The 25199-nt window shown below is 45.2% G+C and overlaps 1 protein-coding gene across 6 annotated transcripts in view; it reads left to right on the top strand.

The window, feature by feature from the left end:
- Nucleotides 1-25199, top strand: part of EXTL3 (exostosin like glycosyltransferase 3) — a 370010-nt gene that overhangs the window by 24948 nt on the left and 319863 nt on the right. For 4 of the 6 annotated variants that reach the window (XM_068143181.1, XM_068143183.1, XM_068143179.1 and 1 more), the window contains exon 1: nucleotides 21390-21682. The exons of 1 other annotated variant lie outside the window; for it this stretch is intronic. The gene's annotated coding sequence lies outside the window, so the exon portion shown is untranslated. Of the gene's footprint in view, nucleotides 1-21389; nucleotides 21683-25199 lie in introns of those variants that run through there. One more of the 6 variants, XM_068143182.1, reaches the window with a different exon arrangement.

Consider the following 25199-nt stretch of genomic DNA (forward strand, 5'->3'; position numbering starts at 1 on the left):
CCCAAACAATATCTGTAAACCAGAGCCCCAAAAATTGAAAAGAATAATCGCTCCACAAACCACAACACCTTCATGTTTGCTAATTCAGCTAGAAAACACTAAATCAATCAAGTAATAAATTAAACTAATTATCTGCTGCACGTTGGGTAAGCCAGGAAAAAAAAAATGTCGAGGGGTTGGAAGGGTAAGGCCAAGAAGCCTCCTCCCTTCCCCCTTGTAAAGTAAAGGGAAAGAAAATTGAAGGGAAAGGAAAAAAAACACTCACAGCTGAATTAGCAAAGCAGTGGAGCTTTATATTTACAAAGCAATGTAGGATATGCAGGGAAATATATACAGATTTACAATATTTACAATATATACAAAGATATACAATAAAGTAACACAGAAATGAGAGTTCCCCCCCTCTGCTGATGGGGTTCCCCACCTCCGCTCTCCCCCTCTCTCCCCCTCTTCCCCAGTGCAGGTTAGAGAGAGAGAGAGAAAGAGAAAAGGTTAGAAGCAGTTTTGTGTTAATTGGAAAGCAGTTAATACAGGCCTTTATCAGTTTTCAAGGCCGAAGCCTTGGCCGAAAGGCCAGGAACTGCAAGCTGCTGCCCGAAGGAGAAGCGGAAGCAAGACTGAAGATAAAGTGCTGGAATGCCCAGTATACCCTCCTGCACTCCCAGTTCAGAAGGTGCTTCCTCCCACTTTACCAATGAAATTAGTTTAGATTGTTCTTTTCATTTACCAACTTCCGTCCACCATATTCCCTTTCTTAAGGGGACAGCGTCAACCGGTCATAGATGGCCAAAGCTTTATCTCTACACCGACTCATGGACGGTAGCCAATGCTCTATGGGGTTGGCTAAAGAACTGGAAGAAGAATGGTTGGAAGAGGAAAGGAAAACCCATTTGGGCAGCTGACCTGTGGCAGGACGAATCGAGAGAATTCCAGTGAAAGTGAGACACATTGATGCTCACATTCCTAAGAGCAAAGCTACTGAGAAACAGCAACACAACCATCAGGCAGATCTAGCTGTAAGAGTTTCTCAAGTAGACATGGACTCTAATCTTGATCACGACTGGAAACACCGAGGTGAGATATTCTTAGCTTGGTGGGCTCATGATTCGTCAGGACATCAAGGCAGAGATGCAACATACCAGTGGGCTCGTGACAGATCCATAGACATTTCCATGGATGCTATCACACAAGTCATCCATGACTGTGACATTTGTGCTGCTATTAAGCAGAAAAAACGACTTAAGCCCTTGTGGTATGGTGACAGATGGTCCAAGTACAAGTATGGTGAAGCTTGGCAGATTGACTACATCACTCTACCACGTTCTTGTTCTGGTAAGCAATACGTGCTTACTATGGTAGAGGCAAACACTGGATGGTTGGAAACTTATCCAGTTCCACATGCAACTGCATGCAACACCATTCTCGGTCTGGAGAGACAGATCCTGTGGAGACACGGAACTCCAGAGAGGATTGAGTCAGGCAACGGAACTCATTTCAAGCACAACCTTGTAAAGAACTGGGCAAAAGAGCATGGTATGAAGTTCTATACAGAAAGAGTGATTGCGCTATGGAATGGGTTGCCCGGGGAGGTGGTGGAGTCGCCGTCATTGAAGGTGTTCAGAAGGAGACTTGATGGAGTGCTTGGTGCCATGGGTTAGCTGTTTGGGTGGGTTGGATTGGTTGATGGGTTGGACACGATGATCTTGAAGGTCTCTTCCAACCTGGTTTGGTTTATTCTAATAAAGGTTTATTCTAGTATTGAGTGGATATTCCATATTCCCTACTATGCACCAGCTTCAGGGAAGATTGAACGCTACAACGGTTTGTTGAAGACCACTCTTAAAGCCATGGGGGGTGGATCTTTGAAAAACTGGGAAAAACATTTAGCACAAGCAACCTGGCTGGTAAATAGTAGAGGTTCAGTGAACTGAGCTGGACCTGCACATTCAGACCTGCTACAGAAAGTAGAAGGTGATAGAGTTCCTGTTGTTAGAGAAAAGAATCTGCTAAGTAAAACTGTTTGGGTATTTTGTCCCTCAGGAGAAGCTAAACCTGTCTGAGGGGTGGTTTTAGCTGAAGGTCCGGGTCACACTTATTGGGTAATGCAAGAGAATGGTGAAATTCAGTGTATTCCACAGAGGAATTTAACTTTAGCTGAAAGAGTTTAATTTCAAACTGTTGTACAGCTACATCGCGTCCAAAGGAAGAATCAACGAGGAATCTACGTTGCACAAACCCTGAGATCCCTGAGAGCCCTGAGTCGACTAAAAGACCCTGAGAATCCCTGTTTCCTTTTCTTTGCTTCGTCGATGAAGAAATAAACTGTTTTCCATTCTTCTCATTGTGACCGTTTGAGGCTGTGCCTTTAAGAAAGGGAATATGGTGGACGGATGTTGGTAAATGGAAGAAGAATCTAAACTAATTTCATTGGTGAAGTGGGAGCAAGCACCTTCTGAACTGGGAGTGCAGAAAAGTATACTGGGCATTCCAGCACTTTATCTTCAGTCTTGCTTCCGCCTCTTCTTTGGGCAGCAGCTCTCTGTGCTGGGCTTTCTGCCAAGGCTTCGGCCTTGAAACCAATAAGATATAAGGCCTGTATTAACTGCTTTCCAATTAACACAAACCTGCTTTTAACTTCTTTCTTTCTCTTTCTCTCTCTCTCCTAACCTGCTCTGGGGAAAGGGGGGAGAGAGGGGAGAGCGGAGGTGGGGAACCCCTTCAGCAGAGGGGGGAACTCTCATTTCTGTGATACTCTATTGTATATCTTTGTATATATTGTACATATTGAAATTTGTATATATTCCCCTGCATATCCTACATTGCTTTGTAAATATATAGCTCCAATGCTTTGCTAATTCAGCTGTGAGTTTTTTTTTTTTCATTTCCCTTCAATTTTCTTTCCCTTTACTTTACAAGGGGGAAGGGAGGAGGCTTCTTGGCCTTACCCTTCCAACCCTACGACATTTTTTTTTCTTGGCGCCCAACGTGGGGCAGATAATTAGTTTAATTTATTACTTGATTGATTTAGTGTTTTCTAGCTGAATTAGCAAACATGAAGGTATTGTGGTTTGTGGAGCGATGATTCTTTTCAATTTTTGGGGCTCTGGTTTACAGATATTGTTTGGGTTTGATTTTGGATTACCTGGGCAAATATTTGGTGCGGACAATTTATATGTGGGTTATGTATAGAGTTAGACTATGGTATAGAAAATGCATGGATTTCCTATGGCCAGTGAGATACAGAAATGTTACCTCCACCACTCTCCCAATTGAGATAAAGGGTTTTAGGATTCTGCCTGAGGAGAGAGTAACTTTAGGTGATGCCTGGGATCCAAAGGTGATTTATGTGATGTGTATCATTCTGCTGCTGGTGATAACTAATGTGCATTCTCTGTATTTCTTCTGGCGAGAGAGAAAGGTGTCCAGAGCTTGTTTTCTTATTAAAACTAGATCGAAAAGAAAACGCCGTGGCTCTGGATCAGTCCCAGAATCATCTAGTGATGAGGAGTCTACAGAATCTGTGTCAGTTAAAAAGAAGGCTAAAAAGTTAATTGGTAAAGCAGCTCTAAATGACTTTTCTGCTGATTCTGGCAAGTTGCCAAGGGCGTGGGCTGGTATCAACATGGCGCCTACTCCTTCTCCTCCTTCTCCTTCTCCATCGGCCATTAACGGAGCAACGTCACTTCCGCCCACTCCCTCGGTGGGACCGGAAGTCACTGCCCCAGCAGCTGATTTATCTCAGGACCTGTCAGCTTCCATTAAGGTGGCTGTAAATTCAAACACAGCTCCAGTTAAGGTGGCTGTTTTAAAGACTAGAGGTGGAAAGGCCAAAGATGGAGAAGAAGAGCTGGAGACTGATCCTGGTGAGGGGCCCTCTACTCTAAGAAATCCTGCTGAGGAGGAAGAGAAGGTTTGTTTTAAAGATCTAGCTAACCTAGTGAGATTAAAGCAGGATACAGATGAAGTTAGGAAAGCAGCTGGCAGAGGTGGTTCACAGCTTAAAGAGATCCTTAAAAGAATGACAGCAGGATTATATGGACAAAAAATTCAGGGAGACGAGGACGAAGATGATATTTCAGAGTGTTCGTCACCACGTGAGGAATTGCGAAATGTCCGTAAAGATTTCACCAGGGCAGATAAGGAGCCAGTTCTAGCATGGCTTAGTAGGTGTTATGATACAGGTGCTCCAGCTCTAACAGTTGGAGACAAGTCAGCAGCTCAGTTAGGAACTCTCTCAAGGGATAATGGAATAGATAGACATCTAGGCAGGGCTCTTGGTAAGGTTAATCTGTGGATACGCCTTTTAATGGCGGTTGCCCTGAGATGCCCTTCCCGAGATGATCTTCCATGGAATCCTAAGCCCTGGACTACCATAGATGAGGGAATTAAGCGCCTGAGAGAATTTGCTGTTAGAGAGCTACTCTATGGTGAACATGAAACTCTGAATCCTGATGACATTCCTGTGGGTATTGGTCTTGCTAAAAAGATCATCAAACTTGCTCCTTCTAATTATGCAAACATTCTGGCAAGCAGAATTGTGTCAAGAAATTATGGTGGAGCTTCTCCTACGGTTGGCCAATTCAGTGATCAAATGAGACAATTGGAGGATAGCATGACACGTGTTTCTTTGGTTTCAGCCATTAAAACTATGCCTGGTGATATACAGAATTGCATAAGAGAGTTAAAGATGAATTTAAAAATTCCATATCCCAATTGGCACAAAGGGATAATTTCAATTCTCCCTCCAGGTGGATACAAGTTTCATCTGTGAGGAATACACGTCCTCCAAGGAGGTCATTCCAAAACAGGACATTCCAAAAAAGGTCATTCCAAAACAGACCACCAAGGCAATCACGTAGAAATATTTGGATAACTCTGCGTGATCAGTTTGGTGAGAACATGAACCGCTGGGATGGCCAACCAACTTCTGATCTTTTCAGGAGACTGAGGGAGTCGTCCTGTTGTTAGAGAAAAGAATCTGGAGAGGCTAAACATGTCCGAGGGGTGGTTTCAGCTGAAGGTCCGGGTCACACTTTTTGGGTAATGCAAGAGAATGGTGAAATTCAGTGTATTCCACAAAGAAATTTAACTTTAGCTGAAAGAGGTTAATTTTGAACTGCTGTACAGCTACATCGCGTCCAAGAGAAGAGTCAGTGAGGAATCTACGGTGCACGAACCCTGAGATCCCTGAGAGCCCTGAGTCAACTAAGAGACCCTGAGAATCCCTGTTTCCCTTTTCTTTGCTTCGTCGGTGAAGAAATGAACTGTTTTCCATTTTTTCTCATTCTCTGATTTTCTTGGACTTTTGAATCATATACATCTGAGCATAGCCGGAATGGACTATGAACTTTACTTACGAACTGTAAATGTTGTTTTGGATTGGATGGACAGTATGAACGGCCAACTAAATTGTTTAGAAGGTTGGACTGTGACCGTTTGAGGCTGTGCCTTTAAGAAAGGGAATATGGTGGACGGATGTTGGTAAACGGAAGAAGAATCTAAACTAATTTCATTGGTGAAGTGGGAGCAAGCACCTTCTGAACTGGGAGTGCAGAAAAGTATACTGGGCATTCCAGCACTTTATCTTCAGTCTTGCTTCCGCCTCTTCTTTGGGCAGCAGCTCTCTGTGCTGGGCTTTCTGCCAAGGCTTCGGCCTTGAAACCGATAAGATATAAGGCCTGTATTAACTGCTTTCCAATTAACACAAAACTGCTTTTAACTTCTTTCTTTCTCTTTCTCTCTCTCTCCTAACCTGCTCTGGGGAAAGGGGGGAGAGAGGGGAGAGCGGAGGTGGGGAACCCCCTCAGCAGAGGGGGGAACTCTCATTTCTGTGATACTCTATTGTATATCTTTGTATATATTGTACATATTGAAATTTGTATATATTCCCCTGCATATCCTACATTGCTTTGTAAATATGTAGCTCCACTGCTTTGCTAATTCAGCTGTGAGTTTTTTTTTCATTTCCCTTCAATTTTCTTTCCCTTTACTTTACAAGGGGGAAGGGAGGAGGCTTCTTGGCCTTACCCTTCCAACCCTCGACACTCATTTTCTGATTTTCTTGGACTTTTGAATCATCTGCATCTGAGCATAGCCAGAATGGACTATGAACTTTACTCACGAACTGTAAATATTGTTTTGGATTGGATGGACAGTATGATCAGCCAATGAAATTGTTTAGAAGGGGTGGACTATGACCGTTTGAGGCTGTCCCTTTAAGAAAGGGGACATTGTGGCTGAATGTTTATAAACGAAAGACAGATCTAAACTAATTTCATTGGTAGATTGGGAGAAAGCACCTTTGAACTGGGAGTACAGCAGAGACTCCTGGGCAATCTTGCATTTTCTCCCCTTCCTTGCGCAGCTCGCAGCTTTCTGGGCTTTCGGCCAGACTGACCTTGGAAAAAGATAAGGCCTCTTCTAACAGTCTAACACATAACTGCTTTTAATTAACATTTGCTCTTTTTTCTCTCTTTGTAACCCTCTCTGGGGAAAAGGGGGAGAGAAGGGGGTACAGGGGTGGGGAACCCTTCTCAGCAGAGGAGGGAAATCTCATTTCTGTGTTACTTTGTTGTATATTTCTGTATATATTGTAAATACCGTAAATTCTGTATATATTTCCCTGCGTTCCCTAAACTGCTTTGTAAATATAGCACATATTCCTTTGCTAATTCGGCTGTGGTTTTTTTTTCCCCTTTTAATTTTTTCCCCTTTAGTTACAGGGGGGGCAAGAAGGCTTTGTGGCCTTCCCCTTCAACCCTCGACAGCCACCTGGGCATGTTCTGGTTCATGTTCATCTGGTTGTTGACTAACACCCCTAGGTCCTTTTCTGCTGGGCAGCTTTCCAGTTACTCCTCCCTAAGCCTGTAGCATTGTAGGGAGTTGTTGTGACCCACGTGCAGGACTTGGCTTTGTGGAGAAGCCTTGGAGAATGTCATTAGTTTCTCCATCGATAGGGATGCTGAAGCAACTTTCCAGGCTCAGACTGAGGTAGTGATTACTGGGGACAACAATTCCTGACCCATAGCAGTGTATGTTTGGGCTAGATCAAATTCCTCCCTACACCACCTGGAGTGATTTCTGTTTTTATTCTCCAGTTTGCCCCTTTCATTGACCTCTGCCTTTCTGCGCTTATTTAAAAAGCTTCATTGCCCGGTTCTTAGCTGTTGAGATTTCAAACTGCTGTGGTGTTGTCAGCCTGCATTTTTGCAGAGCCTGTGTGTGTAGGCATGGATTTATATGGAGGGAAAGAAAGGCAGCTGCTGCTAAGGAGATCTATGAGCAATAACCAAATTAGAAGGCCGTGCTTGCACATGCATCACCCACACTGAATGCATGGGATTGCATTTAAGAAAAAAACAGAAAAGAAATAACTTTCTTTTGTAGACTTAATTTCCGATTGACTCCTTGAATTTCTCAATCTGCAATCTTGCCATCACTAGTACCAATATAAGACACTGCAAATGCAACTGTCCACTGAAGTTCATAGGACTAGAGAGAAGGAAGAAATTGTTTCCGCTGAGGGTGGTGAGACATTGGCTGAGGTTGTCCAGAGAAGTGGTAGATGCCCCATCCCTGGAACCATACCAGATCAGGTGGGATGGGGCTCTGAGCAACTTGCTCTAGTTGAAGATGTCCCTGCTCACTGCAGGGGGATTGTACTGGATGACCTTTAAAATTCTGTTCCTGCCCACACCATTCTATGGTTATACAATTGTATGATTCTGTGTGTCCAATCAGTATACATCATCTCAGTCTTCCCCAAAACTACACCTGTGAGCACACTTTCACAAACATTTTAGGCAGGACTACAAATGGCAGGAGCATTCCTGCTCATCTCTGCCCACCTTTTCTCACTGATGTTGCTCTTCCTTCATCTTACTAACAAAATCGTTGCTAACAACATGGGCAGGGCTGCCTGGGCAGCTGAACTGCTGAAGTGATCTGGGTTAAAAGAACATTTTTAATGAGGGCAGTTTTGCCACGTTCATTTTATTCAAGCATCAGCTTTTCCTTTGCATGAGCACAGAAATTAATTTTGTCTCAAGTTCTGAAAACCTGAAGACATGCTGAATAGATAGAAATGGGTTCTATTTATAGGCTGCAGAATTCCTTTGTACAACATACCAGTTTGTTTTAATTTAAACTATGCATTCAGCACAGTTAGCTTAATTCTAGTTAACGACAAGATTTACATGCCTTTTCCCTGCATTCTAATTGTTTTTTAAATTTATGACATAAATCCTAAGTACAGTTAAAAAGTCAGTATAGGCATTAAGAAACTTAATTTACCATTTTTAACATAAAATTCATTGACTTGCCTAGTTTATTAATTTTTACAAATGCCTGACTATGAAAATAGGACAGCTTTCCAGTTTAACCAAGGGCTTGATTTATGGAGAAATGTGCCTTTGTTGTTCTCCAGCAGCCTTTTGCTAAGGAAAAAAGGAAATAAAGAAAATGCAAAGCAAGAGAGTTTAAATCAGTCAGTATTTTGCTCTCTGTTTTGTATCGCTAAATCCTGAAGTCACAGGAGAAAAGGTAGGATGGTTGAAGAAAGATTGGCAGGTAAGTTAGCAGCTGTGTTCCTCAAGGACTGGTCTCAGGAGTGTTGTTAATGTATCAGATAATGATAGAGCAGAAATTAATGGGATTTGGAGATGTCATCAAAAGTGGAAAAAGAGGACACCCCATCAGCAGAATGAATGACTTCAGGACTATTTGTCTGTAAGCAAATGCAAGCTCTTGCAATGCAAAATGTGACAGAAAGCTGGTTTTCCTGTATCAGAACTGGAATGAATTAGTCAATTGCAGGATAATTCTGATATCCCAGTGACAAAGACACATACTGGGATCATATTTGTCAGCCAAGTTGTTTCTACTAGCAACAGGGAAACATGAATGCCACTGCAGCAGGTTTTAGTGAGGCATTGTTTAAAATGGACTGTGCATTCCCTGTCCATGTAGGGGAAAGATTGATTTCAACTGTGAAGGGTGCAGGGGAGAGCGTTTGCGAGAAATGATCTGGAGAGCAGAGAAGCTGGTTCACAAAACAATTACAGGAGCCTGATGGTAAGCTAGTGACAGAAAAGGCAGAGAATAATTATATTCCTTCTCTATAAATACACTGGCATAAATACCAGAGAGGGATTTAAGTTAAATGACAATTCTGGCACAAGAACAAATGGCTCGGAATAAGTTTAGGCTGGAAATGAGCAGGATGGCTTCAAACCAAGGGAGGTTCTTGAACAGCTTTCTAATGGGAATTGTGTAACAGGGGCTAAAAACCTGATTACTGTGAAGATGAAGCCCGATAAATGTAGTAATGGGATTACACAATGTGGTTGACTTCAGTATTAAAGGATCAGGCTCAGGATTTCTGGTCCTGTGCTTTGACAAATATACTTAATCTTTCAGGTATGAGAAAAAAACATAGAAGGCTTTCATTTTAAGAAATATTTTCATAATGATTCAGCTTGGAGTTGGTTTCTCTGTTTCTAATGCACTAATAAGTGGGTTGTGTGGACTGTGGAAAGAAGGAGGTATCCTTCATGCACTGGGAAAAAGAAGCAGCTGGCAACTGCTTACCTGTTTCAATGGTCGATTTTGGCAGCAGCCTGTACTGCTTATAGGTATTTATACTTTTTTAATTTAAATAATTTTTGGTATGTGATAGTAAAGTTAAGCTTTGAAATAGATTGTGTTCAAAATTATTACAATTATTTATTATTATTATTTCTTTGCAATGGTATTTTTCAAAACCCCTGCAGCACTTCATGCACAGTTGTTTGTTATTGATCTCACCATTCTATTATCAATCCCCATTTCCGCCCCCCCCAATAGTCCCCAGATTTCATGTTGCTTTGCTAAAATCCCAGTAAATAAAGACTGACTGCCTCTGTCCAAAGAAACCAGCTATTTAATCAATGATGGGTGCCAAGCTATTTTAGCACAATGTAACTTTGATCTCAGGATGCACTTCACACTCTGTATTTCCATGCCTTTTAAGTTTCAATGCAGACTCTGTACTCAAGTCTTGTCTGAAATTGATAGCTGTGGCTTCCCTGAGTGTGGCTGCCTTCTAGCCCTCCTTCCAGAAACAGAAATACTCTGTATAGAGGTCTCTGCCACTTGGGAGAGATGAAGAAGAATGGTATTGATGGGATGCTGTGTCATTACATGAGAACATCAGGTATAGAATCATAGAATGGTTTAGGTGGAAAGAGAGCTTTAAAGGTGAGCAGGGACATCTTTATCTGGATCAGGTACTCAGAACCTGTCCAACCTAACCTGGAGTGGTTCCAAGGATGCACCTCTCTGGGCAATGTGGGCCAGTGTCTCACAACCCTCAGCTCAAAAGGATTTCATCCTGAAATTTAGTCTGAATCTCTCCCCTCTTTTAGTTTAAATCCATCACCCCTTGTCCTGTCACAACAGACCCTTGCTAAATAGCCTCTCCCTGTCTTTTTTCCAGCCCCTCTTTAAATGCTGAAATGCCGCAATTATGTCTTTCCACAGCCTTCTCTTCTCCAGGCTGAACAACCCCAGCTCTCTCAGCCTGTCCTCATAGGAGAAGTGCTCCAGCTCTGAGAACTTTCAAATGTGGGCTGTAGGACAAGAACGTTCATTCCAGAACTTCTAAGCTTTTATTACAAGGATTTCCTCTGAGGAGGAAAGGCTGAGAAATCTGGAGCTGTGTAGCCTTGAGAAGAATATAATTAGAATAAACCAAACCAGGTTGGAAGAGACCTTCAAGATCATCGTGTCCAACCCATCAACCAATCCAACCCACCCCAAACAGCTAACCCATGGCACCAAGCACCCCATCAAGTCTCCTCCTGAACACCTTCAATGACGGCGACTCCACCACCTCCCCGGGCAGCCCATTCCATAGCGCAATCACTCTTTCTGTATAGAACTTCTTCCTAACATCCAACCTGAACCTCCCCTGGTGCAGCCTGAGACTGTGTCCTCTTGTTCTGGTACTGGCTGCCTGGGAGAAGAGACCATCATCTGCCTGTCTACAACCTCCCTTCAGGTAGTTGTAGAGAGTGATAAGGTCACCGCTGAGTCTCCTCTTCTCCAGGCTGAGCAACCCCAGCTCCCTCAGTCTTTCCTCATAGGGCTTGTGTTCCAAACCCCTCACCAACTTTGTTGCTCTTCTCTGGACTCGTTCCAGCAAGTCAACATCCTTCCTAAACTGAGGGGCCCAGAACTGGACACAGTACTCGAGGTGTGGCCTAACCAGTGCAGTATACAGGGGCAGAATGACCTCCCTGCTCCTGCTGGCCACACTGTTCCTGATGCAGGCCAGGATGCCATTGGCCCTCTTGGCTGCCTGGGCACACTGCAGGCTCATATTCAGCCTACCATCGACCAGTACCCCCAGGTCCCTCTCCACCTGGCCGCTCTCCAGCCACTCTGACCCCAGCCTGTAGCACTGCATGGGGTTGTTGTGGCCAATGTGCAGAACCCGGCACTTGGATGTGTTAAATCTCATGCCGTTGGATTCTGCCCATCTGTCCAGCCTGTTGAGGTCCCTCTGCAGAGCCTCTCCACCCTCCAGCAGATCAACTCTTGCGCCCAGCTTGGTGTCGTCAGCAAATTTACTGATGATGGACTCAATGCCCTCATCCAGATCATCAATAAAGATGTTAAAGAGCACAGGGCCCAGCACTGATCCTTGGGGCACACCACTAGTGACTGGCCACCAGCTGGATGTGGCACCATTCACCACCACTCTCTGGGCTCGGCCATCCAGCCAGTTCCTAACCCATTGCAGTGTGCTCCCATCCAAGCCATGGGCTGACAGCTTGGCCAGCAGTTTGCTATGGGGGACGGTGTCAAAGGCCTTGCTGAGGTCCAGGTAGACTACATCCACAGGCCTCCCCACATCCACCAGTCGGGTCACCTGATCGTAGAAGGAGATCAGGTTGGTCAAGCAGGACCTGCCCTTCCTAAATCCATGCTGGCTAGACCTGATCCCTTGGCCATCCTGTAAGTGCTGTATTATTGCACTCAAGATGACCTGTTCCATGATCTTGCCTGGCACTGAGGTCAGGCTGACAGGCTTATAATTCCCTGGCTCATCCAACCTGCCCTTCTTATGGATGGGCACCACATTGGCCAGCTTCCAGTCCTCTTAGAGGCAATCTCCTCAATGCTGACCAATATCTAAATAGAATAGAATAAACCAGGTTGGAAGAGACCTTCAAGATCATCACGTCCAACCTATCATCCAACACCACCTAATCAACTAACCCATGCAACCAAGCACCCTGTCAAGTCTCCTCCTGAACACCTCCAGTGATGGAGATTCCACCACCTCCCCAGGCAGCCCATTCCAGTGGGCAATCACTCTCTCTGTGTAAAACTTCCTCCTGACCTCCAGCCTGAACCTCCCCTGGCGCAGCCTGAGACTGTGTCCTCTTGTTGGTGTGGGGCAAGAAGATGGAGCCAGACTCTCCTTCAGTGGTGCCTGGTGATAGGACAAGGGGCAACAGGCACAAATTGCAACACAGGAGGTTCCATCTAAACATAAGGGAAAAACTTATTTCCTGTGAGGTTGCTGGAGCACTGGACCAGGCTGCCCAGAGAGGTGTGGAATCTCCTTCAAAACTCACCTAGATACTATCCTGTGCAACCTGCTGTAGGTGACCCAGCTTTAGTGGGGGAGTTGGACAGGATAATCCCCAGAAGTGCTTCTAGCTCCCACCATGCTGTGATTCTGGCAGCCTGGCACAGAGGGCATTAAGCAGCACAGTTGACTTTCACTTGACTGGACAAATTTCACTTGGCTGGAGAAATGGCTCGCAGACTTCCTTGTAGCCCACTCTGCCTTTGCCCCTCTGTTCTATACTGTTCTCATTACCCAAGAAGGCAGAGTCTCTACTCAGTCTAGGGGCTTGACCATGACTATCTCCAACCTCCAGCACATTCTCATTGCTTTCTTACATGTGCTTTTTATTCACCTCTTGTATTCTGCAAATGGCAGATGGTTTTCATTCTTTGGTTTCAAGGTCTTCTCCTTGGAGCCTTTAAGCCATTCAAACCCATCAGCTTCACAAACTACCTCCCTTAATTACCGCAGCTTTTCTTTTTGAAATGGAAAGCCTTGCAAACCTGCTTTTACTTTGCTTAAATCAAACCACTTTCTGGAAAGCAGGCTGGAATTGAGTGATCACAAGCAGCTTTTATTACAACATCCTCACTGTTTGCTGAAAGCCGACAGCAGAATCACCTCTGGTTTGCTCAGCGCCTATTTTGTAAAGAAGTCTGTTGGCTGTTACATCCTGGACATACAGGGCCCTGCAGTTAGTATTTGTTCTTCCTTCTATATCTGGAATTTAAGACTCCCTTACCAGCCAGTTCCTAGGAGTATTTCTCTCTCATTTTGAAAAGCTCTCTGTGCACATCCGGAGCTGACGGTGGGGTCTCCAGCGGACCTCTAACACAGTCCCAACAGACAGCCTTTTACAGCCTTTTCCCAAAGTGACTTTAATTCAGAGCAATAATTTTATGCATGCCATCACTTTGGATTTCTAGCAAACACAGATGATTCACTCAGCTCACAGAAAAAAACTGCAGAGCAGTGTCTCAAAAGATTATTTAAACGGAATTTTGGAAGTGGATTTGGGGTTATATGGGCGGTGTGCATGATCAGGTCTGACTTTGGTTTGGGGCTTTGAGGGTGGGTTTTCTTAACCACCTGTGTATGTGTTTACTAGCCCTTCTTTACTCGAGGATGACTGTAATTCTTAACAGATTGTTGTTCTGACAGCCATGTAGGAAGAATTATCCCCAGTTTACATTGCTGTAACCAAAACTGGGGACAAATGAAACAGCTGGCTTAAGCTCACAGGTCTGTGTGAGCAGAGTCTGCATTCTCTGAGTCCTCTGTCTTTTCAAGCACTCTCACCAATCTGGCAGGTTGTCAAGGCCCTCAAATGGTGTGGACTCAAGAGTGAGCTGAAGTGGTGGAGGCTCACAGTCTTGTGTCTGGTTGTCTGGTGCAACAAAGCACACACTAAAAACAATGCTTTTGTACTTTACTGAACTACTTGGTTTGCAGTCACTTTTAATTTCAGTTTAGACAGTGCTGAATGCTTAATTACACAAAGTGCTTTGGGTAGACAAGGGTATAATGGCCAAGCTATACTGCAGTTACAATATGTAGATGTTTGGGGATTATGTTATATACAAATGAAATTATTGTTGCTTTTTATCTCCTGTTTAAATATAGTTCCATTTATGGAATATTTAGTGGAACAGAATAAGCTGTTGCTTGCCAGCATTTTCATACCAGTGGTTACCAGATGATTCTCTATTTATAACCTCTCCATCTGTTCCAGGGTGGAGTTTGGGAGTAGGCTAGGTATTTGTATGTGTCTTCATTCTTTGGTATCTCTGGAAAACTTCAAAGCATCTCTTCTAAGATGAAGGGAAAGCATAGTTAGCTGTAATATCCAAGGAATTCAAAGGAATTCTACAGAAATATAGCTGATTCCTCAGTGTAGCAGGGCTTGGGAGGGGAAGGAGCCTTAAGCAAAGAAGCAGTACTGGTATTTTGTGCTCTTACTCAGCCATCACCAAGATACACGAAGAGCTTTGTCACCAGTCTGGGCTGCTGCTTCCTACTTTGGATGGTGTCTTTCTTAAGAGTCACTGAAATTTCCAGGAGTATTGCAATATGGAAGTCTCTAGTGGAAGGGAGGGGTTGTTATTTCTGTAGATAAATGTTAATTTAGATAAGTTTTAGATTTATTTATTTTTTAATGCTGGGTGACTGATTTCTTTTTATTTTAGAATGATAGAGCTAAGTCTAGCTAAAAAGAGTAACAGGACAACTGCATTCAGACACATTTGCTCTAGGTGAGACCTCTCCTGGAGTTCTGTGTCAAACTCTGAAGCCCCCAACTCAAGAAGGATATGGACCTGTTAGAGCAGGTCCAGAGAAGGGCTGTGAAGATAGGAGTGGTGGAACATCTCTCCTACAAAGACAGACTGAGAGAGTTGGGGTTTTTCAGCCTGGAGAAGAGAAGGCTCCAGAGAGACCTTATAGCAGCCTTCCAGTATCTGAAGGGGGACTATAGGACAGATGGAGAGGGACTTTTTACAAAGACTTGTAGTGACAGGACAAGGGGTAATGGACAAACTGGACACAGCTAGATTTGGATTAGACATTAGGAAGAAATTCTTCACCATGAGGGTGGTGAGGCACTGGAACAGGCTGCTCAGAGAAGTTGTGGAGGCTGTAACCTAGAAGTGTTCAAAGCCAGGATGGATGGGATCTTGAGCAACCTGGACTAGTAGAAGGTGTCCCTACCCATGGCAGGGAAGTTGGAACTAGATCATTAAGGTCCCTTCCAACACTCCAACCCACCATTCTATGGTTCTATGATTCCTTCTCTCTACTGCACATCCTGCAAGGGCTCTCACAGTTTATTTATCCTAATTTCTCTTTAACTTACTGTGTTGTTACTGAAATATGAGAATTACTCTTTTAGGCACTGTGGTTCTTGTGAGCAGTGTGGTTATGTATGAGCTTATAAACAAAGCAAATACAGTCATTTAATTAATTAGTCTAGAATGTTCATTCCTAATCAAATGTGCGGCAGCACAACTCAACATACTCTGAGTGTGATCCCTAATATTCCACCTTAAACAAAACCTTCTATCCCCATTTCTTGCCTTCTGATGTTTCTCTTAAATAAGAAAGGCACTAACTGTGCCTTAGTTAACAAGGGAAGGAGCATTTCTTCTCTGCACACCATTATGCTACCAGACAGTGTTCTCCAGCATCTTGCCAAAAGCTTTCACTGCTTTTACAAATGGACTTTTGGCTGCCTTCAGGATCTGGTTCCCCTGTGCAGGATGCTGGGAATTTACTGTATTTATATTTCGGATCCCCACTGGATCCAAACTAGAATTAGCATTTGGGAGGAAAACATTTTCATTATTAGTGTGTCAATTCTGGTGCAAACTTTTCCTTTCCCAACATAGATACTGCCACGGAGTGTTTCAGTTCATGCCCTAGCCCTTGCTGTGCTTTGTGGCCAGCAGTGGGGTGTATTGTTACAACACTTCTTGTACCCATGAGGTCTTCAAAGTGCTTTATTTAAACATAGTGAAATGCATTTCCCCTTCCTCTGAAATGCAGCTACTTACACTATAAAGCCTGACAGCTGCTGTAACAGCAGGAGCAGGACCAGAGCATTGCTTTTATGACATAAAGTAGAGAGTAAAAAAAAAAAAATCCATATCCATTAAAAACTGCAGGGGGAGTGTAAATTGTCAGAATGCAATTACCTAAACTGGAATTTGTCCAGTGTTCCAGATTAACATTTCCTCTTTTGTGAAGCATGCTGCAGGATACCTGATGGCCTGAGTCTCAACAAGATTAAAAACTGAGCTGTGCTGAGTAGTCCTTCCATAATGGCTGAGAGATGTATATTATCTTTTTATCACCTACAGCACCCTGGGGCTAAAATGGGATTGAATCCTACAAAATCCAACAGAATGTCAAAATCCAATGGGAGTGTCTGAGGTTAAGAGTGTGGACTGCAAACATTCCATGAAACTTGAAATCCATGAATGATTCAGCCTTGGTACTGTCTTCCCTGGAAGGAAGGAGAAAGAGTTCTTTTTTAAAAAAGATTTACCCAAAGGGCTACAGCAAGGAAAAGATGAAAGTTCAGGGTCCTCCTGTTACATCATTGTTCACTTGAGGATGGGTGTTTCTGAGGTTTATTTCAGGCCATGTAAGTGTGCCATGGAAATGTGCATTAGCTGGCTCTCAAACTCCTTAATACCTGCTTGAAATGACTTGATAGATGACAGACTGGAGAGACCAGTATGTTGGATGTGAGAAATACTTATAAGTGGAGAGAAGGAGAGGGAATTGGTGCATGTAAGGAGAAGAGATAAATTTGTGACCATTTCCAGCAGAGGAAAAGAGGACATAAAAGTATCCTGGCACTCACCACATGCAGTTGCAGCTGCCAACCATAGAGCTACTAGGGAGGTTCTGAGCACAGTCATAGAATATTTTTTGGTCAGAAAAGACCTTTAAGGTCATTGAGTCCAACCATTAACCGCAGCACTGCCAAGTCACCACTTAGCCATGTCCTTGGTACCACATCTACATGGCTTTTAAATCTCTCTAAGGAAGGGGCCTCCACCACTGCCCTTGGGAACTTATTCAAGGGCTTGACAACCCTTTTGGGGAAGAAATTGTTTCTCATGTGCCATCACAGGCTCACCCCTCACCCCATTTGAATTTCTGACCACCTCCAAACCTCCCTCCTCCTTGTCCTTACTGTAAAGCTCAGGATATTTCACAACCTCCTGGGTAGCCCCAGGCATACCCTGCATCCCAAACCTCCTGTTGCTGCCTGGAAATGCACCGCTTGGATAGTTGGATGGTTGTCATGCACATGAACTGGCTACTTGGTTGGAGAGCAGATTGAACAGAAGGGGTAAGATCTGAACTGCAGCTGCTTTTTGCTGTCTTTGCATTGCACCTATATTCTGAGGAGGTCCTGAAGGGAGTTTATTGTTTCCCCATTTCCTTGTGCAGTGCTCCAGGTAGAGCAGAGTAGAATAGCAAAATCTCAAGCTGTGTCAGAGCGGGAACAGATGTGTATGCTAGGACAACGTGGGTGTGTTCAGTGATTCAGATGTTAATTTTGTCTTTCTACTGTGCAATGCAGTCATAGTCTGTCTTTTTTTTCTCCTGAAAAATATAAGTATTATTTCTTAGAGCCTTTGAACCTGCAGTACCTATCTCTGTCCTTCAGTACAGCACATTCCCTGCTTGTGAGATTGGTTTTTGTATTGTTTATCAAAGGGTAGACCTGTACCCCCACCTTATCCCCCACCGCTTTTTCATCTCAGTACAAAAGTTGGTTTCTCTTTGCATTCTTTACAGATGTGTAAATGACTGTTAAAAAGTGCAGTGGAGGAAAAGTGGTTTCTTGTAGTTTTGAAGTGCCCATGTTTTATTAAAGCTGAGATTCCTGAAGCTTTGTGGCCAGAGACACCTTCCAGTTGCCACCCTTTCCACTCCTACAGAGATAAAAACCTATTTCTCCCTGTAAAAATTCTCTAATCCCCCAAAAGTTGTCACTTTGTGTGCTTTGGGGTAGGACTTGATTCCCACAGATACAAATGCCTTTCATGGGGCTCCTAAAATATAAAATTACAGTTAAAGTGCATAAAGCAATGAAGCAGAATACTGAACCCATTTGATTTCCCCTACCCAGAGAGTGGTGGTGAATGGTGTCACATCCAGCTGGCGGCCAGTCAGTAGTGGAGTCCCCCAGGGATCAGTGCTGGGCCCCATCCTCTTTAACATCTTTATTGATGATCTGGATGAGGGCATTGAGTCTATCATCAGTAAATTTGCTGATGACACCAAGCTGGGGACAGGAGTTGATCTGCTAGAGGGTAGAGAGGCTTTGCAGAGAGACCTCGACAGGCTGGACAGATGGGCAGAGTCCAACGGCATGAGATTTAACGCATCCAAGTGCCGGGTTCTGCACATTGGCCACAACAACCCCATGCAGTGCTACAGGCTGGGGTCAGAGTGGCTGGAGAGCAGCCAGGTAGAGAGGGACCTGGGGGTGCTGGTTGATGGTAGGATGAACATGAGCCTGCAGTGTGCCCAGGTGGCCAGGAGGGCCAATGGCATCCTGGCCTGCATTAAGAATAGTGTGGCCAGCAGGAGCAGGGAGGTCATTCTGCCCCTGTACACTGCACTGGTTAGGCCGCACCTCAAGTACTGTGTCCAGTTCTGGGCCCCTCAGTTTAGGAAGGATGTTGACTTGCTGGAACGAGTCCAGAGAAGGGCAACGAAGTTAGTGAGGGGCTTGGAACACAAGCCCTATGAGGAGAGACTGAGGGAGCTGGGGTTGCTCAGCCTGGAGAGGAGGAGACTCAGGGGTGACCTTATTGCTCTCTACAACTACCTGAAGGGGGGTTGTAAACAGGCAGAGGTTGGTCTCTTCTCCCAGGCAGCCAGCACCAGAACAAGAGGACACAGTCTCAGGCTGCGCCAGGGGAAGTTCAGGCTGGAGGTCAGGAGGAAGTTTTACACAGAGAGAGTGATTGCCCATTGGAATGGACTGCCCGGGGAGGTGGTGGAGTCGCCATCACTGGAGGTGTTCAGGAGGAGACTTGACAGGGTGCTTGGTTACATGGGTTAGTTGATTAGGCGGTGTTGGGTGATAGGTTGGACGCGATGATCTTGAAGGTCTCTTCCAACCTGGTTTATTCTATTCTATTCTATTCTATTCTATTCTATTCTATTCTATTCTATTCTATTCTATTCTATTCTATTCTATTCTCTTGTGAGACTCTACCTGGAGTACTGCATTCAGCCTTGGGGCACCCAGCGTAAGAAGACATGGACCTGTTGGAAAGAATTCAGAGGAGGACCACAAAGATGATCAGAAGGCTGAAGCACCTCTTGTGTAAGGACAGGCTCAGAATTGAGACTGTTCAGCCTGGACATGAGAAGGCTCTAGGGAGACCTTACAGCAGCCTTCCATTAGCTACAGGGGACCCACAAGAAAGTTAGAGACTTTGTACAAGGGCATGTAATGACAGGACAAGAGGTGATGGCTTCAAATTGAAAAAAGTGCAGATTTAGGATTAGCTACAAGGAAGAAGTTCTTTACTGTGGGGTGGTGAGACACTGAAAGAGATTGCCTAGGGAGGCTGTGGATGTCCCATCCCTGGAAGTGTCCAAAGTCAGGTTGTATAGGGGGTCTGAGCAACCTGCTCTAGTTGAAGATATCCCTGATGACTGCAGGTGATTGGACTAGATGATCCTTAAGCTCCCTTCCAACCCAATCTATTTTGTAATTCTATGATTATGATTCTGTGATTTGGCTTTGTTGTGCAAAGATGCTGCCATGATTACCTCTCTGTTCTTCCCCCCCACCCCCTTTATTTCCTCATTGTGGTTTATTTTTTCCTTTTGCTTCAATCCCCATCTGTTGCATAGTATGTTTAGTGCTTATAAACCTCAGTTTTACATAGCTGTTTTGACTTAACATTTAATGAGAAATGGCAACACCTCTCTAGTATTTAGAAGTACTTCATCCAGAATAAGTGATTGTTTGTACTGCTAATGCAAACCTTCCAGGTTGTATCTTGATGCAATTTTGTAACAAAATCACAGCATGCCCGGTTGGGAGGGGCCCCAAGGATCATCTGGTACAACCTTTGTGGGTGAGAGTGTAGTTTAATAAACAAAATGGTCCAGCAGCCTGTCTAGTTGAGCCTTAAAACTGACAAATGTAGGGGAAGCCACTACTTCTCTTGGGAAATTATGCCAACTGTTCTCATTGTGAAAAATTCCAACTGGAATCTCCCCAGAAGGTAACTTGTACCCACGTTCACTTGTCTTTTCCACATGACTTCTTGTAAAAAGGGAGTCTCCATCATCCTGGTAGCTACCATGATACCCTTTATGCACAGGTATATGCTAATAAGGTTCCCCTAAGCCTTCTCTTCTCAAGGCTGAACAAACCCAGAGCTCTCAGCCTTTCCTCATATGCCAGGTCTTCCAGTCCTCTGATCACAATTTCCTGCCTGTCTGCATCTTTTTGTTTGGGGGGAGGGGGGGACACCAAAACTGTATTTTAGTACCTGTAAGCAGGCTCTGCAGTCAGGATCTTTGTATCTTCAGGATAGCTTCCTGCAGTACAATTGTTTTCATAACCCCTTTTGCCTGAGGCATGTGGCAACCTTTGCAGTCACTGCAGCAGTTTAACCGAGGTGGGTGAGATGTGGCAGAGCTCCAAGTTCAGCTCCAGCTTTGCAGGGATTTTGGGAGACAGCTGGACAAAGGCATGGCTGAGTGGTTGAACAGTTTGACGTGACTGCCCGTGTGAAGCAGCATCAGGCACTGAGGAGAGGGTGGCTGTTCATAACGGGGCCTCAGGGAAGCGACTGGACGAGACGCACAGCAGAGCGCGTGCCTGTCTTTAGGCGGGAAAAGCGCCGCAGCGTAGTGCGCACGCGCAGAGACGGTTGGACAGGCTTTCGAAAGGGGAGGAGCTGTTGCTTCGTGTCCCCCGCCATTTAAAGGGACAGTCCTCCCATTTGCTTCCCAGCTCCCCTCTTCAGAACCGAGGGAAGGCAGGTGGTTGAGCCCTTGCCAACGCTGGGCTGTTTCTCTCCGCGCTGGAATCGGCGGAGAGCTGGGGGGCTTCCGCTATCCTCGGCAGATTCCAGAGTCCTCAGTCTCCTCCTCCGCGTTTCTGCTCGCCGCCCCCTCAGCCCTTCGGATAGCTCCGCTGCCAGTTCGGGTGTCTCCGCCCACCCTTCGGTGAAGTCGTTAAGTTCCGCCACTACTTCGGCAACTTCCGCCGGTTCGGTCGGAAATGGCCGAAGACGTGAGAGAGACGTGAGGGAGGAGGGGGGGAAGGGGGAGCAGGGGAGGACGGGAGGACGGACGGAGGGGGAAGATAAGACAGCGGCTATAGCTCCCCCCCCCCCAGCCACTCGCGGAGGGCGGTGTAGCGGGCGCCGGGACCGCGGCTCCGCTAGGAGGGTGAAGTGGGGGCGCCAAGAGGTAGGGTGGACCGTACCACGTGCGGAGGTGGGGGGAAACGACTCACCGCGGTTGCACACACCTCCCTGCCATCACCCCTGGGGGAGCCCGGGGGGCCGGGTGAGTGGCGGGAGTGGTACAGTCCGGAGGAAACCCTCTGAGGCGGGGAGTGGGAAGGCCTGGCTGGGGTGTCCCTGAGAGGCAGTCTGTGGGTGGGGGGCGCGGGTACACGGCTGGGGGTATCATCAAGGCTGAGGGCACAGGGAGTGGGGGGCCCTCACAGCTTGAGGGATGCTGCGGGGAGGCGGGCATCCCCAAAGGCGGGAGTCCCCGCATGGCGGGAGCGTTGCGACGGCTCCTAGGCTGCTGATGGGCTCCAGCCTTACAACCTGCCCCCTGCTCTCCCTCTTGCCTGTGCCCCGCTCTCTCTTCTCTTTTAACTAACTCTGCAAGGAAATGGGCCCGAGACCCCCTCATCCCATCTCCTGCACTTGGGGGGGGGGGGGGGGGGGGGGGGGGGCGTTGCTTTCTCCATGGCTGGGGCAGACCTATGCCTCCCGCTCTGAGGCATGTTTTGGTGTGGGGGCTTGAGGCCTAGCGCCTGGTCTGGCGTTGATGGTCACCAAAACCGTGGGTGCTTATTGCCATTTCGCAGGGTAGTTCCGTGTCTTGGAAACTTGACAGAGTTCCTCCCGACAAATGCCTGCTCCCTGTTGCTCTACCTGGGGTGTCGCCTCGTGAAATAGTGAGGACAGAGATGACAAGGCTGTTATCTTTCTGGGCTTCTCAGCGTTTCTGATACATTCATATTGTGCTCCTGTGAATTGTTTGCTGAAGCTAAGGTTAATCTTTGTAGTTTTGTTGGTGGTGGTGTTTTTTGTTTGTTTTCCCCACATGAGGTCTCTTCTTGCTCAAAAACATAAAGGATCATACCTCACTCAAAACTTTTTACCGGTGTAGATTCTAATACATTGGTGCTGACTGCCTAACATCCCATTATGCTGGTGCAAGCCTGAACAATTTGGAGCCTGGAGGAGAAGGAAATAGTTAAAATGGTGTTACGGGATCACAGAGATATTGAGAAGCATTCTAGATGTACTGTTCTGTGGCTGTGTGTATTAACATTCAGACATGTTGTTTGTGTGTGTGCCTGATAAATAGTCTGTGTTGTTACCCCAATACAACAGCTTGGCATTAAAATTTCTGGGTTTCTGTGTTGTAAGTCTAACTTCTGTATAAAGAAGATAAAATCACTTTGTTTCCTGAAAGGGATGTCACATGCAGCTTACAGATATTTCTGTTTTCACAGAGAAACCGATATATGTGAGATGTTAAAGTCTAAAGCAGATGTTACCAATGTATTCTGATCAGTGTTTTTGTTAGATGTGAAGTGGCAAGGTTCTTGGAGTGCACGGTGTGTTTTCTGTGTTGTTGGGTGTAGAGGCTTGAGAGAAGGCCTAGCTCTCCCTCCCCCACATAAAAGGAAAAACAACCCACAGCTAACTCAGTCGGAGAAGCAAAAGGAATGCTATATTTACAAGCAAAAATGAAATGCAGGTTATATATATACACAATATACAGTATTTACAATATATATACAGAAATATCCAGCAAAGCAAAATACAGGAACAAAACTCCCTCCTCCGGACAGAGGAAGGTTCCCCCTCTGTACCCCCCTCTCTCCCCCTACCTCCTTTTTTTCCCAAAAAGGGCGAGAGAGAGAGAAAAAGTAATTAATAAGGATGAAATTTTGTTAGGCCTCAAAGCACATGCAGGATTAGTGCTTATCTGGTATCCAAGGTAAAACTCTGGCTGCTCAGAAGCAGACAGGCTGGAAAAAACAGGGCAGAGAGAAACTGACAAAAATTCCAACTGCACTAAAACTTAAAGTTGCATTCTGCCAATCTACCAATGAAATTCGTTTAGAATATCTGATTTTTGTTATTATTCCAAAACATTCAGCCACAGTGTTCCAGCACTGTCCCTTTCTTAAAGGCACAGCCTCAAACGGTCGCATTGGGTTATAGCAAATAATGAGTAATCTTAAGCTAGCTTCTATGCACAAGTAGCATCAGAAATGAACCACTGATTATATGATGATAAAGAGAGAGAAGTGTTCTCCCACTGACAATTCGCTTTGCTTCATGTGTCATCTGAGAGCCCCATCATTGTATGTAGCTTTATCAGTCTTGAGTCACGACATTGGGATGCCTCTTCTTTCAGTTTTACATTCCAGAAACAGAAATTTGCATCAGTTCAGCTCGGTATTAAGTGATTCTGGAGCTGGGGCTCTTCATTTGAGCACAGTACAATCAGATTCTTCTGGCAGCTCAGCGGTGGTACAGACAGTTCTTGAACTTCTTGCTGTCTTGTTGCAGAAGGGAGGTCCAAAATGTTTTTACTGAAATTCTCTAGAATTTCAAGTGGAGACTGCTAGCTTTTGTGTTTGTTTGCACATGAAGATGGATTTTGGCAGATGTCAAAACAGAGCAAAAGCAGCAAATACACAAAACAAGAAGAATATGATTGTTGAATTGTCTTCACTTAGAATGTTTCTAAGTGATATATGGCAAAAATCAGAGGGCTGTTTGTGTGCTGTTAAGATGGGATGGGGAAGATCATCATCTACTGTTGGATATTTGTAACATGGGGCTCTGGTACTGTTCAGCCAAGGAGGTGAATGTTGATGTAGTCCCAGGGCTTGCTTTCTTATGTGGAGCCAGAGCCCATCTTGAGTCTACTTTCCATGACTATTCTGTCTTGAAATGCCACAATGCCATCATCTTGACATTTTGGAGTTTGTCGCCTTCCTTCTGGCTGTGCGTATTTGTTCTTTTTTCCTTCCGGTCTCTGATGCCAAAGTTTTCTCGTTGTTTCATGCCTGTCATCTGTCCCAGTTGTCTCACCTGGTTTCCTGTGCCATTTCTCCCCCTGCTCACAATAGTGATTTCACTGAGGTGGGAAATGCAGCTAACCACATATGCTAGCTGTTTGAAGCCAAGATCACAGCAGCTGATTGTAAATTGGCTCGTAGTCCAGTGTTGGTTTGGAAGCCCCACAAAACCCCTGTATTAGAAGGAACCCCTTAGTCACTGAATCACTTCTCCTTGGAGCGGATAGGTTATCCGAGTGCTTGCTTTCTCAGGTCTCTGCTTCTGAACTGTGCTAAACGCTTCTTTTTGGGCAGGAGCAGTCTGAGTAGCACCTACCTTTTGGGTTTTAACCTAGGATTGAACTTTTGCTGTTACTGTAACAAAATAATTCAACCCAGACTGGGTTTCCTATGTTTTAACCACCTAAGAAGCAAAACAGGTGGGGTGTTTGTTTGCTTCCTCACAAAAAAGGCAAGTGATACTCATAGGCATATTTAGATACGTGACATTATCAATGGTATGGATGAGACTATTGATACCAATGAGCTGATCGAGGGGTCCCTCAGTAAACCTGCAGATGACACTAAGCTGGGAGAGAGTGTTGGCCTGCTGGAGGGTAGGAAGGCTCTACAGAGGGACCTTTGCAGGCTGAATTAATGCAATGAGGTCAGTGGGATGAGGTTCAAGAGGGCCAAGTGTTGGGTCCTGCACATGTGTAACAACAACCCCCTGCCATACTGCAGTCTTGGAGAAGAATGTCTGGA

This window comes from Melanerpes formicivorus, unplaced genomic scaffold, assembly GCF_026170545.1.
Source record: "Melanerpes formicivorus ecotype bairdi unplaced genomic scaffold, bMelFor1.0.p_v2 SCAF_9, whole genome shotgun sequence".
Lineage (NCBI taxonomy): Eukaryota > Metazoa > Chordata > Aves > Piciformes > Picidae > Melanerpes > Melanerpes formicivorus.